The sequence below is a fragment of the Eurosta solidaginis genome, chromosome 5, assembly GCF_040869045.1.
Source record: "Eurosta solidaginis isolate ZX-2024a chromosome 5, ASM4086904v1, whole genome shotgun sequence".
Lineage (NCBI taxonomy): Eukaryota > Metazoa > Arthropoda > Insecta > Diptera > Tephritidae > Eurosta > Eurosta solidaginis.
This window is the reverse complement of record NC_090323.1, coordinates 212991739-213011114: the sequence shown is the minus strand read 5'-3', so window position 1 is coordinate 213011114 and position 19376 is coordinate 212991739. Positions and strand designations below refer to the sequence as shown.

General features: G+C 36.1%; 1 protein-coding gene across 11 annotated transcripts in view; it reads left to right on the top strand.

Moving 5' to 3' along the window:
- The window catches only part of LOC137252423 (serine-rich adhesin for platelets), a 236989-nt gene that overhangs the window by 67068 nt on the left and 150545 nt on the right, over positions 1 to 19376 (top strand). For 4 of the 11 annotated variants that reach the window (XM_067788082.1, XM_067788075.1, XM_067788083.1 and 1 more), the window contains exon 2: positions 14748 to 14862. The exons of the other annotated variants lie outside the window; for them this stretch is intronic. The gene's annotated coding sequence lies outside the window, so the exon portion shown is untranslated. The remainder of the gene's footprint in view (positions 1 to 14747; positions 14863 to 19376) is intronic. 11 annotated transcript variants of the gene reach the window in all.

Here is a 19376-nt window from a genome sequence, read left to right as displayed (position 1 = left end):
ACCGAGAATGTACAATTTTCCCTGGTTTGATGTTAGCCAGATCCACCGGAACCACGCCGCTAGAAATTGCATGGGCCATGTCGTATAAGTACTTCAAATCGGTGGAAAATTCAATTTTTTCTGGAGCATATTTTGCAACTCAATTTTCTGGAAGCCGTCCACCACCTGAAAATATATAATAATAAAATAATTAAAAATGGTTGACAATTATAATAAATGAGTGATATCAATATCATACCGGAAGAGTTTCACAAGTTTCGATTTGACGGCTCAGTTTTCCGGTTGCCGATCTTGGTCCAGTGCTGGTTGATTTATCCAAAGCTTCAAACAAAGCCGAAACGGAAGTTCGTTGAAGTGTAGAAGGCAAACGAACCAACGAAATGGTCTTTTTAACAGCAATTCGAATCGTCGTATAATTCCAGTGTTTGTTGGCTCACCGTCAGTGCATATTCCAATTAATGCAACCAGTGATATATTTTTATCGTTGAAAAAACCATTTAATTTGGTTGTTTTGTATTCAGCGGTTTCATGTTCCAGTCTTACGTAACCAATCAATTCAGAATTGGGTTCTCTCAAAATAACAAGGTGAGGTTCTTTTACCATCCTAGTATGATACTTCTCATCAATTTTATCTATCGTTAAAGTATCATCTTTCCTGCCATCGAATGAAAACGCTAACAAATTGGTATCATCTAAGCGTTTGCGAAGCACTTCTTGTCTGCATTTCTCTTTTTCTCTGCGAACTTTCGATTTATCCATGATGAGAGGTTTCCCATGCTTATCTTTAATTTTAAAATCTTGCAAAAGAGCGGTTCCCAATGCTGATGCTACTCTGTCAGGCACACCAAATCTGTCACATACCAAGGCAAAGTTAAAACAATCGTATCTCTCTGTGTATTGTGAACTATCTATCCATATCTTCTTGAACCGGTGGAGGTGCGTATGTTGAATCATCGGGATGTATGGTATGTTGGCATTGATGACATAGACGTTGCTCCTTGCCCTTTAGTTTCCATCATAAATGCATCCATTGTTAGTCTTCTCTGAATATGTTGATCGTGCATGAACTCTTTGAGGGGTTCGGGAACCCAGCCGCACGCACATGGATCTGCCTTCAAATTGCATTTACATGTTCCAATGTAAAAAATTGTTTCAAGAGATTTTACATACTCTGTAAATTGTTGGGTGTTGTTTCTTCTCTTGATTTGCTCTTGATACTTGTTAAGCAATTTATTCAATTTATTAAACACACTTTTTTTAGCATTATTTCCATACCAAGTTTTTCCCAAATTCCAATCAACTTGTCTTGTACTTGAATAGTGAATGATTTATGGGAAAATTTTTTTTGTTCTATTTTAGCACGTTCGCTTAAGTAAAAATAATATCTCAAGATATCCAGATGGGTTGGTAAATTAAGATCAGTTAAATCAGTAGACACACCAAAAACAGTAACATCATGCTTGGGTATATGACTCATTGGGTTATCGATAGTTGTTGATGTAGTTGCTTCATCTTGCGGTGTAGAGGATGGTGGGTTCATTGTAAACTTTTTGATTTGGAATGGTCACTTCACTTATTATTTTTTTTGAAATATTTTTTTATCTGAAATTAGCTCTTCACACTTTGAGTTCTTCACAACGACTTAATGCATTCACAAAAACTGTTGCGTTATATATGGTCTACGAGACGAGGTAATAAGAATGAAATGGTAATTTCAATTCTACCTGCTGTGTCTTGTGCTGGCTTAAAAAAAACAACACAAGCAATTTTACGATCTGCAATTGTCACAGTGATACCTCCATTTTTTAAAACGGTTGAATAAAAAACCCACACAACTATGTTTACGACATGCAAATGCATCACAGTGATGCCTTGGTTTTAAAAGAGGGTTGTAAAAACGCTAATTTCTAATAATTTTTTTTTAATTTCTTTTCTATTACTAAGTTAAATTCATTTTTTCCGGCGATTTTTTGAAATGTTTGTATGGTGAGCCCCCATGTTGGGTTCCAGGGGTGTGCCACTGGCATCGGTGGGTCGGGCCTCCAAAGTTAGTGGGGGTCGGCCATATATTTGGACTCGATTGGAGCACTCTAAATGGGTCAAAGTGGGATTTTTCAAAATTTGCCCCTACCCAAAAGTTCGACCCAAATTGGGGGACATCAGAATTCGTTTTAGAGGTATGGTTCCTTCGCAAAGTTTCTTATTTTGATCCCTAGAATACGATTTTCACAGAGCAATGAGCGATTTTTAAATCGACCCGCCCTAGTAAACACAGTTAGAAAAAAATTAAGAATTCATTTTTTTTACATAAAATTTGATAAAACAAAAACATAAAATCAAGTTATTGCACATGCTGTGTGTATGAGTTTAAAAAATTATTTTTTTAACATTTGAAGTAATTACATACATACCTAAATGTGTAATGAGATCAAAAGTTAATGCAATTACAAATAATAATAAATACATTCGATTAAAAATAATTTTTAGCCGACCATACGTAATTCTTTTCATTTCCTTTTGGAAACAGCTTTATTGATGGCATTATGCTGTTTATAGTTTTAAAATATAGATTGTTTCTTAGCTTCGTTTTAATTAAGGCCAGCGATGACAAGAAGCCAGCGATGACAAGAACTTGGCAAAGATCGATACTTAGATTTGCGATAACGAATATCTATAGATGGCAGTGTCGCCGCTTTACATAGAGGCTACACCATCGAATTTTATATCAAATTTCCTTTAATATATCATAATCACTCTAGGTACATGTTACTTGTTGCAAAATAAAGCTCGCAAATATAATTTATAGGTATCAAAGTGGACAGTTTAAACGGTAACCAAAATAGACAACCAAACGAAATTTCGGTAATTTGGTTACAAGTAACCAAAAACGGCAACACTGTTCACAATGGTGATATGCGCTCTTTATTGCTGTGTGCATGTGTGTGAAATGTTGTCTGCGCTCTTTGTTACTGTGAAGATGTGTTCGGAGCAGGGTTGGGAAATGACATTTCATGAATTGTACTAAATCCACTCAAAAATCGTACTTTTTTCGTTCAAATTGTATTGAATTTTTTTGCGTATGGATTTACATATATTGCACTATTACTTATTCACTTTTTTTTACTTTTTAGTACCAAAATAAAAATACGTGCTTAACCGTCCTGTTCATGAAAAATTTTTCTTCTTAGTTCGTATGGCTGGGTACACGGGTACCACAACGTGAGAACTACTAGTGGTACGTGGGTATCCCAGCCATGACAACTAGTAATAAAAAACTAATTTTAGTAATAAAAAACTAATTTATTAAAAAACCATCTTTATGGAAGTATATTTGAAAAAAGTGTCTCTCCTTTTTGTAGACAACTTATTCCTATAGGTTGCCACAAAATTTTGACTCGTTTCTATATGTAGATTATGTAAAAATGGTTTTTGAATATGCAAAAGGTACCCGCGTAGCCATCTATGAACAGGACGGTTAATGTATGTATTCATTTGAAATAAATTTTTCTTTTTATTTAGAAGGAAACATATTTTTTAGTTCAATAAGAGTTTTTGAAAAACATAAATATTCTTTTCTCATACATAAAACATACTGTTACGAATATTAGCAAAACTAAGGGGTGCTGCTATCTCTAAGCCGATGCTAAACAATGATATCATGCACATCCATAGATCAATCATTATGTATCTACATAAACGAAACAATAATTGCGTCTACACATATGTACCATGTACGTATACGAGCAGCGGAGAATCAATGCACAAACACATGCATATATCTGAGATACTCCTGAAAGTATGCAATGACAGAAGCTATAAAATCGTGCAATTGTAATTACAGCTGAGAAATTTGAGAGCTGATGGCAACTAGTACATTCTGGAAATGGAAACGCCTAGAAGATGCGAACGTTGAAATCAGAGAGTATAAAAGGCAGCAAATGTAGAGACGCTGGGATTCAGTTTAATTTGAGCTATCAAGCAGTTATTGATTAAGCACGCAATCTGTCGGGCAATAGTAGAGTTTTATTTGAGCTATCAATCAGCTTGGTTGTTATTGTGAAGTACTTTAATAAAGGCCATTTTTCCATTATTCAATAGTGGAGTTATTTATTCAACAGTTTAGTGATTTGAACTTAGCAGAAGGGCAAATAAGAGGATTTGCAAGTAAAATCGTTACAATACTATTATTACATAGGTATATTTTAAATATTTGCATATATGTATGTATGTTTGTTAATCCAAAAACTTTTCAGCCTCGTCAACGATTAAACTTTGTTCACAACTAACTCTCTTATCAATTTGAATATTATAACAACATTGCCCCATGGTCTTAATAAAATCCTTTGTTTTTATCAAAGAAGAAACTCATTCAACAAGTAAACGATTTCTACACTTGGTTTTAATTATATTCTGTATCGAAAATATTCTTTAAACATTCGCTTAAGAATGTGAAATTGATAAAACCCCCTGTGCAATTCTGTATATATTTGCAAAAACGGCTAGTTCAGTTCATTTTTCAATAATCGCACCTTTGCCCAAAACTCAGAAATGGAATGATTTTTAAGAACACGCAATTCTTCGTGATCTGACAGGGCTCGATATTCCGAATTAATTTCCTCGATTTTATCAATTTAACATGTAGGAAATAATTTAGCAACCAGTGGAACAATGCTAGTTACTTTTTCTGATAAAACAGTTTCAGGAGCAAGCTTTGTGACCCAATTCAAAATTTCATTAACAAAGTCAATTTTCGTCTGTAGGTTTTACAAAACTCCATGTAAAATAGTTTGACGTTTAGTTTAAAATTTTGAATATCTTGTTTTTCCAATAAATTTTTACAAATGAATAGATCTACTTCAGCGCCGTAATATATACTATCACTAGCAGACCCGGCAGACGTTATTCTGCCCTAAATTTGGCTTATCTGCATACATTTTAATAAGCTTTTTCCATCTAACTCTGCCCTACCCCTCTACACTTTTTCCTAATCTCTTTATTCACTCCTACCTCCGTCTTTTTCGCTTCATCTCCATCTTCGTCTAATTCTATCTCTTTCTCAGTCTCCTTCTCTCTTTTCTCTTCTCTCAAGTTTTTCTCCTTCTTCTTCATCTCTTATTGCCAGTCCCAGTGGGTGGTATGTATTTTATTCCAGTCCCATTCCGAGTCTCAGTCCCAGTCCCACTCCGAGTCCCAGTCTCAGTCCCAGTCCTAGTCCTAATCCCAGTCCCAGTCCGTCTCTGGTATACTTCCCGGAAAACAGCATCGTAAATATTAATATATGCAAATTTATATACGAAATTTCAGGCAAATCGAATAGGACGTATGCAAATAAGTATGTGGGTATTATTAATTCTTGTCTTTATTTCGGCTTCGCATGCATATTTATCAGTTTTGCCAGGTTGATGCGACTAAATCGAATATCACAATGAACTTCAGAGCTCTCAGCAACAGCTTTCATTTGATATCCATAATACACACACATTCTAGCGGTATCCGGTCCATGTTTTGGCCTATATTTCGAGACCCTAGTCACTCAGCGGTGTAAAACTTACTACTTACTCTGTATTATAGCACACATCAATAGCATCAATTTGATACCCATAATATAAAAACACATTCTAGGCGTATCCGGGTCCATGTGTTGGCATATATCTCGAGACCGTAGTCACCCAGCGGTGTAAAGCTTACTCTGTTCTAAAGCACACATCAACAGCATCAATTTGATACCCATAATGTAAAAACACGTTCTAGGTGTATCCGGGTCCACGTTTTGGGCTATATCTCGAGACCCTATCCTGCCAGTTGTATGAAAATTATCCTGTACTATAGCACTCATCAACAGCTTTCATTTGATATCCATATTGTATAAACACATTCTAGGGGTACCCGGGTCCATGTTTTGGGCTATATCTCGAGACCCTAGCCTCCCAGTTGTATGAAAATTTTCCTGTACTATAGCACTCATCAACAGCTTTCACTTGATATCCATATTGTATAAGCACATTCTAGGGGTACCCGGGACCACGTTTTGGGCTATATCTCGAGACCCTGGCCTCCCAGTTGTATGAAAATTATCCTGTACTATAGCACTCATCAACAGCTTTCATTTGACATCCATATTGTATAAACACATTCTAGGGGTATCCGGGTCCACGTTTTGGCCTATATCTCGAGACCCTAGTCACCCAGGGGTATGAAAATTATCCTGTACTATAGCACTCATCCACAGCTTTCATTTGATATCCATATTGTATAAACACATTCTAGGGGTACCCGGGTCCACGTTTTGATCTCAAGACCCTAGACACGTAGCGAAAAAAAGGTAGACGTTGGCCGATTCTCAGACCTACGCAATATGCTCACAAAATTTCATGAGAATCGGTTCAGCCGTTTCGGAGGAGTTCAGCCTCTAAAACCGTGACAGAAGAATTTTATATATTACATTATCCATATGATTTTTGTTTACATGTATTTTAGAAATAGAAATATTCTTTTTGATCTCAGTGAAAACAGGTGGGTTTCATACATATGTATGTAGGTACATATATTTCAAACTTAATTATGGCTTGAAAAATCGTATGTGATAAAGACAGTGCTAATCGAACTACTAGTGCAAGTACACAGATGAAAGGAACGTTGTCGTTTGTTTCAAAGACGGTTGCCATAGCGTCAAAATACATTACTTAAATTAGAATCTTACTTGTAGGCAAAATTGTACCAAAAATGGCAGCGTAGTACTTCAGTACTTTCTTGAGTGAAATTGTATCAAAAAAGTACAATTGTATCGAAAAACCCAACCCTGGTTCGTAGCTATTTGTTTGCTGTTTCATCTGCCTTCATTGCTGTTTTCCACTTATTTACAAGCGGCGTAGTGAAGAATTAGAATCTGAATATTAGATGAAACTGCTATATTCTGTGCAAATGGAATTTTTGCTGGAAAAGTCAATTGTTGAATAGTTTTGAACTCTTTGTTTTTGCGGCAAATTCATATAAAATATCCCATTGTGCGGCGCTAAAAACTCAACACTGCGAATGCTACTTAATAATTATTGTGCGCCTGAAATTTGTTCTCGTCTCTAATTAGTAATTTTCAGCCACGCTAGAAACATGTAAGAATGCAGCTGGAATAGAAATTTAATAATCGTTGATTTAATATATGCACAAGAGTACAAATGTGCATATATATTGACAAGTTATATTTATGGCTGATTCTGACAACAGCTCTAACAGTAATTGCTGAAACGTTGATAAAGCGAGGAAAGTTCAAATCGTGTCTATGACTTATCAATTATTGGAAAATACATGGAAAAAAATATAAATAAATAACAAATAAATGGTAATTGATTGAAACACAAGTACAAACCTACATTAATATTAGGTATGCATGCAGAAATTAGGGTGCTGTTCTCTTTAAGCAATACAAATTAAAAGCAGGGATTGGAAATCAAAGTTGTTTTAGAAAATTTTGAGTCTTAAAATCGGGTAGAAGGAATCTGAGTATTTAAATATAAAAGAAAGAATTTTCGCTCTCGCAGCAATTTCACTGTTAACAGCTAAAAGTTTGGAATTTTGACGGGCTTCTTCTATCTAAAAATCAGTCTAGTGCTCTTTCGAAGTGAGTAGGCAAGATAAACTTTAAGTTCTCCTCACGAACAAATAATGTGTTACGTAAATCCCTCGTCGTTTTGACCTTACGTATAGCTCGGAATCATGGACGGTATCGAATGATAGTATGACCCTTGGTGAGAAAAGTTCCCTGGAAGACACACAGAAACCAACTACAGAAACTAATTACATTTTTGAAACTGTTTTATCCGCTACGATCCCTGCTTAAAAGTAATTCTATACTCGTCCTATTGATACCATTTATTGGCTTCATTTTGAGTAATCGAATGGAATCAAAAATGGGGTGGTAGAGCAAAGGACAAACAAATTCTCAAGTAGGACTCTTAATTGAAGAAAGCCATACAAATAGCGCGAATTTTCTTGCCCATGCGGCTCAATTCTTCTGGCTTGCTCATCAAATACCAATATGAGACAGTGCTGGGTAAATTTATAAACTGTAATTCGTTTTTTTCTTCTGATTCTTTGTTGTTTGGCAAGCACTCCGAGTGTACTTTTGCTATGAAAAGCTCTCAGTAAAAATTCATCTGCCTTGCAGATGCCCTTCTTAGTGGGGCATAAAACAAGTAGGTCCCGTCCCGCCAATTTGTAGGAAAAATTATAAAAGACGCAAATTGGAAGAGAAGCTCGTCCTAAAATCTCTTGGGATGATATCGCGCCTTACAGTTTTTTTTTTTTTTTTGTTAAATCAAATTTTGACTAAATTATTTTATGGTCTTTGTCACTTAATTGTGTCAGAACGTGTTGGGCCTCATGAGAACAGTTAGTAAATAGTAAATAGATATAGTGAGCATTGGCGTGCTTAGTTCTCTGTTACTTAGGATAATTTAGGGACTATTCCAGGTCCATTTTCAGACTATTTTGAGGCTATTTGTGGATCGTTTTTACGGCATTCTCGGAGGTTTTTCGGGGTCGTTTTGAAGATATTTCTGGATCACTACGAAATCGTGTGGGATTATTTCGGAATAATTTTAGGATTGTTTTTGGTATCATACGGGGCCATTTAGCGATCATTTCGGGAAAAATTCGAGACTATTTGTGCCAGTTTGGGACTGTGTTCGAAAGCCTTTGCGGACTATTTCTAGATTATTTCGGAATTCTGTTCGGAACGTATTCCTTTCTTCAAGTATTTGCAAGTTTACTTAGCGACCATCTCGGGATTATTTTAGGAACCCTTTCGTCGCTATATCGAGGTTTCTTAGGACTATTTAGGGATTGTGAATGAGATCTTCTCGCCATTGTTTCTGATCCGTCTCTTCTCTGTCTTCGCCGGAACGATTTCGTGACTATTTCGGCATTGCTCCATAAAGTTTCGTGATGGTTTTCGAAAGTATGAAAGAAGTAAGAAAGAATTTTTCAGAACTACTTCGAGGCTGCTCGAGAATCATATCGGAGTGATTGCTATGGAGTATTTTTCAACACCATTTAGGGATCATTTTATAAAGCGTATTTCAGGAAGTGTTGGGCCCCACCTATTTGAAAAATCCGGGTTATTTCCCTAATTGTGCGCTATAATGCTGAAATCTTTTGAGTTTTTGCACCAAACTGTTTTCGAGCTATAATTATACCTTTCTTCAAAATGAAATGGTATATTAAGTTTGGTCGGAATATAGAAAATTGGAGAAGTGATAGACCCACAAATAAGTATACCGAAATGATCATGATCTGTCTGTCCGTTTCTCGGTTTGAACGCAAACTGGTCCCTCAATTTACAAAATTCAGTGAGCGAGTTTATTAGGGTGTCCGAATAATTATTTGTCGGAACTGACCGAACTGGACCCCTATAACATATATCTCCCATACAACTAATTTTGATAATAGTGTTTTGTCTCATTGTTGTTTTGTTCTCATTTTAGCATTTTTAAAATTCACCACACGCTTTTATATCCAGCTGATATTATCGCCTAAAGAAATCGTCAATATCGGAAATATATATAATATACATCGCATACAACCGATTGTTCCGGAAAGAGAGTTTTCGTAGTTTTTGACTCAAATTTCACCAAATGCTTACGTAAATAGTTTATGTTGTTGTCTACAGAACTGTCAAAATAGGTAGTATATATAATTTGTGTCCCATACAACCAATTGTTCAGATGAGAGGGTTTTCATCACCTCCACCTCGTGTTAATACCCATAAGCTTCAAATTTGACCTGATGGCATACCCAGGAACATACATAATATATTCAACCGATTGTTCAGTTAAGTTTATCGTCATAGTTATCTCATGTAGCCAGCGAGAACTGTAATACTTTGTGTAAGGATCAGCAGTAAGCAATTTGTTTGGGACTTATAAACAATAAATCATTTCAATATTGAAATTTTTCAAAATTCCAAAGTTGTCCAAAGAGTTTAAGAAGTGATGAATGTGTGCAATTGGCTACTTGTAACATTTAAATATTTGTCTCTTTCATTATTTTCAAAATCATTAAAATAGAAATATGTAAAGAAAAACACAATTCCCACAACACTTCGCTTTCTTTGTTTTTGCTACAAAGCCTTGCCTCAATTACTTTGGTTCCTTATGAAGCAACACATAAAGTCATTATTCAACTTGAACTAAGTAAACCGCTAAATCTTTCTACGACCACCATCTACAACATTAACAACATCTTTGGTCTGCCCACATTTGTTGTGCACGATCATTTGTCATATTTCAAATTATAATAGCGACTACTTGTGAGCTTTTGTGACGATGTTTGGCCACTTGTTGAAGTGATTGATCTGACATTTAATATTTCTCACCCTAGCAGCTGATTTTTTAGATTTTTTTTTCCAAATATTTTATGTTAATTTATATTCGAGGTCAATGTGTAAGTACTCTGCTTAATAAATTGACTTCATGTATGTATGTAAGCTACGACTAATTGCCCCCTTTGAGGCATGAAATTTGCAATGCGCGCCTGACAGTAAAACAAAAAATGCATTACAAAAGGGCGGCAAAATGTGGAATTCACACTTGACAAGCACTAATTGACATTTATGGTTTACTTTTATAAAAGTCAATTGTAAAAGTATCAATTAACACTTTTAATATACATAATGTCAAAGGCAAAAGTAAATACTCGCAATGACGTTCAATGAACATTGGATTGCAATATGAGATAATAAATATTTGGTAATAGTAAATATTATTTTGGGAACCAGCATCAACACTAGCAACAACATCAGCACTGAAATCCAGCGAAGAATCAATCTTGCCAATAACTGCTACTTTGGAATAGGTAGGCAATTGAAAAGTAAATTCCTCTCTCGGCGAACGAAAATCATACTCTACAAGTCACTTATCGTACCCGTACTGCTATATGGGGCAGAAGCATGGACCATGACAACAGCAGATGGAGCGGCTTTGGGAGTGTTCGAGAGAAAAGTTCTTCGAAAGATTTATGGACCTCTACGCGTTGGCGATGGCGAGTACCGAAGAAGATTTAATGATGAGCTGTACGAGCTATACGCAGACATCAACATAGTCCAGCGAATTAAAACGCAGCGGCTGCGCTGGCTAGGCCATGTTATGCGAATGAAAGATGATGATCCGGCCAAGAAAGTGTTTCTATCGGAACACGCCTATGGAAGCAGAGGTAGACGGCGGCCCCCACTCCGTTGGAAGGACCAGGTGGAAAACGATTTAAACTCCCTTGGTGTGACCAATTGGCGCCGGTTGGCGGAGCGAAGGAGCGACTGGCGCGCCTTGTTGGACGGCCATAACCGTTTAGACGGTTAAGCGCCAATTAAGTAAGTAAGTAAATATGATTTTCTTTAAAGCAAGCGCCGTATATTTTTAAATTTTGTGTGATTTTTCTCACTTCGATTATATCTACGCGCAACAACAAAATAAACGCAAAAAATTATATGCAATCCGTGAAATTTATGGTATGCTCAAACCAGTGTATATTTTCGTGCAATAAATAGTAGGAAATAAAAATCAACCCTGCTTCAACGGTACTTCTCTCCAACCTCTACTTTCGCTCACAAAAAATTGAGGATCTTCTTAATTTTGCACTGACTCATACTATAACTTCGCATAGCGATGCCCCTCGTAGTCTTGCACATTTCGTCGTAGGTTATAAACAATACATGCAAATCGTGCACCTTGCAAGCCAAAGCGAGTCGCCCTAATATGTTATGGCAAATAATTTTCGACGGTTTAAGAAGATAGAGCGACCCGAGTCGGTAAATATTCATTTATCTGCGATTTTGTCATTGTAAATCGCTTTGACTGCTTCGGAAAATTGCCATGACGGGCCTATTGTGACGTTTGCGTATCGTTCGCAATCATGGCTTACAAAAAATGGCAACCACAGACACAATCACATCAAAACAAATAACTACGATAACATGAAATAACGTATGGGGTATTCCATCCCATTTCGACCAATTTTGAACCCGACCCCTTTAGAATTGGCTGCAAGTTTTTCTTCTTTTTCTAGCTTACGAAAGACGTTTTTCAGAAGTTTTTCAAATTTTTTCATCTAACTCAAAAAAAGTTATGAATTTTTAAAAAAACACCGTTTTTGTTTTCAAAATGCTATAACTTTTTCAAAATTGACCGTTTGGGATCATTTATTTTTTTTTAAATATGTTTTTAAATGTACTTTTCGGAAAAAAAAACAAAAAAAATGTTAAAGTTTTTTTTCAATTAAATAAAAAAAAAAAATTCTCAGCCCACTCCGGGATTAGTGGGGATGTCTGCAGAATTGATTGAAGTTTTTTATGAGAAAAAAAAAGAACGAAATTCGAAAAATCTCGAAAAACTGAAAAATTACAAAAAAAAAACTTTAAATATTTTTTTGAACTTTTTCCGAAAAGTACATTTAAAAACAAATTTAAAAAAAAAAAGATCCCAAACGGTAAATTTTTGAAAAATTATAGCATTTTGAAAACAAAAACGGTGTTTTTTTTTTTAAATTCATAACTTTTTTTGAGTTGGATGAAAAAATTTGAAAAACTTCTTAAAAACGTCTTTCGTAAGCTAGAAAAAGGAGAAAAACTTTCAGCCAATTCTAAAGGGGTCGGGTTCAAAATTGGTCGAAATGGGATGGAATACCCCGTATGCATCAACTCTTTTTAAGCTCAAGAAGTGACAAAAATCAGTCACGACAAGTGTTTAATAACCCATCGAAATATCTAGCCACCAAAACAAGATTTTCTGATTGGCCGCTTGTTTCATCAACTTTCATCAACAATTAACGAAAATTGGTTTTCTTCAAGATCCAACACTTATCTAAACTATCTGGTATGTGAATTACCATTGTTCTACTCCATTTTAATGACAGCATTTTTTTCGTAAAAAAACCATTGAGGTAAATTGAAAATTATATGATGGTTAATGAAGGTGTGGAAAATTTTGTGGCAGTGTTGAACATTTTTACTTCAGTGAAAAAAAAAAACAAAAGTACCAAAATCTTGACTAAACCCTAAAAAGGACCAAAATTGAAAAGAATGGACCAGCGGGGTTGGACAGGGCCATTTTTGGTCCAAACGGACGAAAGTAGCAACCGTGGTTATAACTACTTACATACATTGTTGTTCTCTTTCTTCTAAAAAAATCACAAATATTAAAGTAAAATGTCAAAGCATATAGTATTGATGCATTTAAAAAAAAAAAAGAATGTGTATGGGAAATAAGTTGATTTATTTGAACTAAAGAATGGACAACATAGTTAAATACCTAATATATTTTCTAAATTTATTTAATGCACGTGAATGTAAAAAAATTGGGGGTTGCGAAATTAATTGCCTAAAAAACTAGTAACCATGGCGGAACCAGCATCAGGTGATAGCCGGAAATCAGCTGATTGGTTCTGTTTATAATATGATTTGACACTTCAACTTCCGGCGCAGTGCAATTTTGACATTAGTCCTTCGATTTACAAAAACAAAGTACATGCGATTTTTTTTGTGCTTGTATCTATGTCACCGGGCTGCCATTTTGTACACTTAAAGAAAAAGACTGGTAAAATCAACCGAAATACGGGTCAATTCAACCGAAATTTCTGTCAATTTTTATCCATCGCAACAAGATGTTGAATCAACTGCGCACAAATCGTTGATTCGTAATTGACCTTTTTAGTAGTCAAATGAACAAAAAAAGTTGTTGCGACAGCTTTGTACGAAAGTACCTATGTTGCGGCATTTGCAAGGCAGATGAGTTTTCACTGATATCTTTTCATGGCAGAAATACACTCGGAGTGCTTGCCGAACAGTGCCGAGGGGCGACCCCGCTTAGAGAAATGTTCTTCTAAGTGAAAAACCTTATTTCTAAAATTTTTATGTTGCTTTGCCCAGGGTCTTCGGTGTGGTAGGCGGAGCACGCTACCATCACACCACGGCGGCCGCCATATAAAAATATACATATGTACATATGTAAATATATGCATACATATAGTACACAGCATACATAAGTACAAAGTAGAGAGCGCAGTGAGCGTAAAATTCTCTTTGAAATTTGCTCATGTATTGACTGTTGATCGCTGTTGAAATGACCAGTGAGATAAGTTGTGTTAACAAAAAAATCAGATTGATTAGGAATCTGTCAATTTTACAGAATTTTGTTAACTTAAGAGCGACAATTTCTCTTCTGTTGAAATTACTAAACTTATTTGTTCGCTTGACAAAGAACTTGGTCGAATTAACCATAATTCGATCAATTTCACCGAATCTCCGTTAAGTCAAGAACAATAGAACCGATTTGTTGATTTTACTAGCACCATTTATTATCGTTCCGGCATGCTAATAACTTAACATTTTTCGACATATGAAAATGATTGAATAATTAGATATAGAATAATTGATTACTTAAAAAAATTAATATAATCTGAGTAACTTTTTCTCAAAATTGCTGAAATATTTAAAGATCCTCGTTCTAAGTGACATATTTATTTTGCTTAACTTTAATTGATAGATTCCAGTAATACACGTTATATATATAAGGAGTAACCATTAAGTTTATTCATTAATTAGATTATGATTACTCGGTTCTGTGTACAATCAAATTATTTCGAATCTGATTAATCGAAATATGAGTAAACGCATAATAAATCCTTTTCATTAATTGAAAATAAATATTCTCTTATTCATTAGCTAATCAAGTCTTAATAATTGATTAATCGTACATTCCTAGTGAAATTCGTTACCATATAAGAACATCAAAGCGTGACTTTATGGATACATCTTAATAAATTCCTACATACATTGATCACCTACGCGCAAACACAAGGGGCGCGCATATTTAATCAGTAAGTAACAATATGACAAAATGTTAATATACAAAACAACAAAATGTAAACAATAAACAATAACAAGGAAAAAGGCGGAAAACTACTCGCAGCCGTATTTACGTGCAAAACTATTTTAATAGAGACGTACAGTTGCGGTCAAAATCTTAGTAGTGCTTATGGCTCACTTCATTTCAGTGGTCCAGTTTTTCTATTAAAACCATTAAATGTTTTTGAGTATGTCCACTACTAAGTAATGTAAGTACCTACAGTGGCTCACATAGACGCCGTACAACATTTTCCAGCAACAAGCAAAATATTTCTGTATCTCCGTTTTGTAGAACACCCTGTTCATAATAGACACCTCGAAATTCCGTAGGATTATAACCATAGACGCTTTTCCATCACGTTGTTGCAATAAAGGATAGTATGGGAGATTATTTACATTTTTCGGCGTGAAGTGGTGCTAGGAATAGCGACTTTACAGCAAGATGAGATGCGGAGGCTACTCCGTAAGTAACTTGGAGAAGGCGGTAGTGCAATATAGGCGATGTTGATTGTTCGCGCAAAAATATACGTTGGTAATCGGCGTCCTGTGGTGAAACGTACGTTTTCGCGATATCAGCAATGATACCGTAGTGATGCGCTGAGAAATGCACTAACATCGAAAAAAGGTCATGTTGTAGCTGTGAACCGACTATAATTACGTCGTTTAGAGATTTTCCAGAAGATGTTTTCATGTATGCGTTGAACACCGCCCTAAGTTTGGTTGTGGAACTCGTATCTCTTATCACTGCTTAGTGGGGCATATAAAAAGTGTATATTGCAGCTGAACCAATCAGTTACTTATGACCCAAATCGATGAGTTCTTGCATGAAATTGCTCATGTGGTTAACCTCGTGGCTCGTTTAACCTATAACCGTTTCTCCATGCGTAGTATTGCGCACACTGTGGTATCACTGGACTCTCCAATGGAAACCTCATTCTTTATAGCCAATGAGGCCTTGGGTAGGAGAGCACACTGTTCCCACGAGGGCACTAAGTGCACCAGCACCTACTATGCTGACACAAAGCAGTAATGTTATTATTGAAGTTATTTGCGTGCTCCACGGGTATAAGGCCAAGGAAAGCAATATAGGCTTATCTGATTGTATTTACAACTACTTAAGAAGTATTCCATGAAAATATTATTTCCAGAGTAACTAAAAGGAGACCTGGTAGCAAAGAACAAAGCGTTAACGACCGCAACCAGGTTCGGTGCTTCCGGGCAGCTTGAGCGCCGACCATATGGCCATAGTAGTATAGCGTCATCAATCACAAGACGAACAGACTACACGATTCCCTATTTGCGCTTCGAGGGAAATCTTAAGGCCACAATAGAGGTGGACGGTTGGCGCAAGGGTGCGCAAATGGCGGACGAGGCGATACATGTGTACACCGATGGTTCCAAAGTAGTGAAAGGAGTAGGGTCTGCGGTATACTGCGCTGACCCGGAAATAAGCAGATCCTACAGGCTGCCGGATTACTGTAGCGTTTTCCAAGCGGAAATATTAACCGTAACCAAAGAAGTAGAAACCCTGGAAGAGAACAGCTTAAGCTGCAACCGTGTTAACTTTTATATTGACAGTCAAACAGCAATTAAGGCAATAATCTCGCAAAGCACAGCATCTAAATTCGTGTTAGAGTGTAAGCAGTCTCTGAAGAGAATCGGGACAGGGAGAAGCATACATTTATATTGGGTCCCAGGGCATATGGGAATAGATGGCAATGAAAAGCGGACGAACTAGCTAAAAAGGGCGCATCCCTTGAAGCTTGCTCCGTAGACGTCCCAATTAGATTGGGCGAAATTAAGCGAAGGCGAGAGAGCGGGGCTGTAAAGTGTCGAAGATTATGTGTAGGTCTTACAACCTTAGACTAATACAGTTGCTTCTATCATTAAAAAAGAGAGGACTGTAGACTCATGACGGGTATTCTGACTGGACACTGCCTTCTGGCGTCACATGCCTTTAAATTAGGCTTGGTCAGTGATATCAGATGTAGGAAGTGTGGGTTGGAAGAGGAAACGATCGAGCACGTTCTGTGCTCGTGCCCTGCACTTGTCAGGCTAAGACTCCAGCTATTAGGAGTGATACAGCTGTCAGATCTAGAAGCAGCAAGTGGCTTAAGTCCTAGGACGCTTCTAGTATTTGCCAAGACGACGGAGTTGTTTTATAACATAGGTCCTGGTTTTTGATAGGGTTTTTAAGTTTGGTCGTTAACACAAACTTCTGGTAACACTACGGACTCAACCAGTCTATGTGAGGTCCTCATGGACCAGCCAGTTCAACCTAACCTAACTAAAAGGCACTTGGGTTCGTTTGAACATCTGATTAGGACTCTGCCCAAATATGATTCATCTCTTTCCAAAAATCAGACAAAAGTTTCATTAGGGCCGATGGATGATACCTTGGTATCACACCATCTTTCTTTGAAGCGTGAGGCATGCAGCAGGCAATTGCATATTTCATCACAGTCATCCTTATGATGCATATTACTAAGTCATCTGTATATCCAGGCGCATCATAGGTTTTTAGTAGGCGAAGTAGGTTATCTATGGCTAAAGAACACAATAGAGGTGAGAGTACACCTACATTAGGGTATTCGCTACTTATAGAATGTTTTTTTCCTCTAAGCAAGGGTGCTCACGCAATGGCTTTTTTGGTTCCGTATGGCTCCCAACAAGAACGAAACCGATTTCGTTAGAGTAACTCAGAAAATCACAGCGTGTTTTAAAATAAAAATGAAATTAAAATTCTGAATTGCGTTGGTTCCGGCATGCCACACAATAAAACGAACGAAAAGGCAATCGATCGACATGCATTCACTTTGGCTCCGGCTGGCTCCCAACAACAAACAAAAATAATAGAATAACAAGCAAAATGATAAAAGAAATTTGTTGTGTCTTAGTTCAGTATGGACCAATTTTGTTCGAATTCCTTGTTGTCATAACAAAAAGGAAGTTGTTGTAATTTTTATTAATATTGGTGTCGTTTTTCTCCGTAAGTAAAATGGCACCACTCAGCGAAAGCTTAGCGGTGGTGATGCTAGGATGCTGCTTTAGAGAACTCGGGTTATATAGTTTATTCCATCTAAAATTTATTTTAACTGTCGTAAAGTACATAACATTATTTGCGGGGAAATGCGTTATTCATTAATAACACCGCCCACTGTACAAAGTGGTTAGACACATTTGAAAATGCGCTTGCGTTTATCTTTGATGAGTCAATAAGATTGAAATCCTCTACTTATGTACCCCCGTACGTATCAAAGTATGCATACATATGTATATAACCCAATAAACTGCATGAATAAAATTTTCAGATGTTTAGAAAATGCTTCTAAGTATTTATATATAACTTGAGTACAAGTTTAGGACCATTTAAAAAGGGCTTTTTGATTAAATTACATTTCATTCTGTTATGTTTTCGAGGGGTTCGAGAATAGAAAATTTTTCAGTTTTAGAACTAACGAGTATTCCTCATTGAAACAGGTATATGCACCTTTTGTATTGAGAGCGTTATCATCCATTCGGTGAGATACCTTTGAGTGTTAAATATCGTTTAAAATTAAATATTAAATAAAGTTTTAAAATGCTTCTTTAATCGAGATTGAACAAAAATGTTTATTGGGAAGTACAATATTCTTAATTTGAATATTTGTAAGTAATTTTTATACACAGCACAAATTTATCGTAAAATCCGTTCGAATCTCTTCACTGTCGAATAAATAACTCAAAAATTCAGTATAACAGAACGCTCTTTATTTAGACTACTTTGGGAGTAGTACTCCACAATACTCGCGTGCTTCACTAAAGCGTGTTAAAATCAAACTGATTGATTCTCGCTTGTACCGCGCTTTTATACTATTTATCCTAAGGTCCAGACTTTTCACGAACATGCCTTCTGGAAACAGTTGTATCTCATACTTGGTTATTTAGCTATATTCATGTATATATTTAGTTTATATTTTTCTTCTAGCTATATGCATGTGTATGTCTGAGTAACAATTTCTGCTCTTAGCTGATTATAACGTGATGTGTGATTGTTTCTCTTTCTTTTCGCTCTTATATGCTGACTACATACTCGTATGTGTATGTGAAATAATCTCTTTGCTTCAAGCTGCTGGTTATGTGTGTGAAATATTTTTCGTTGCCTTCTATGTATGTTTGTAAATGGTTTACTGTCGTTGTGTTTATTTACTAACAGCACAGTGATGTTAGAAATGCTAATATTCTATATTAATTTGAAGCTACCCTGCTGTGTAACACTAAACAAGTCAAGGAAATTACGAATTTGCTACTAACACTTTTTTACTGAAACCGAGCTAGTTGAAAAACATAGAACATACACAAAAAATTTGCAGAGCGCCGAAGGGCTCTAACTATCTCTTTTATAACTATCTCTGATAACAAATTGATATCTTTTTGGCAAAAAGCCAATAACTTTTCAATAATAAATCACCAACTGTTCCATAAAAACCATCTAATACGCCGATAA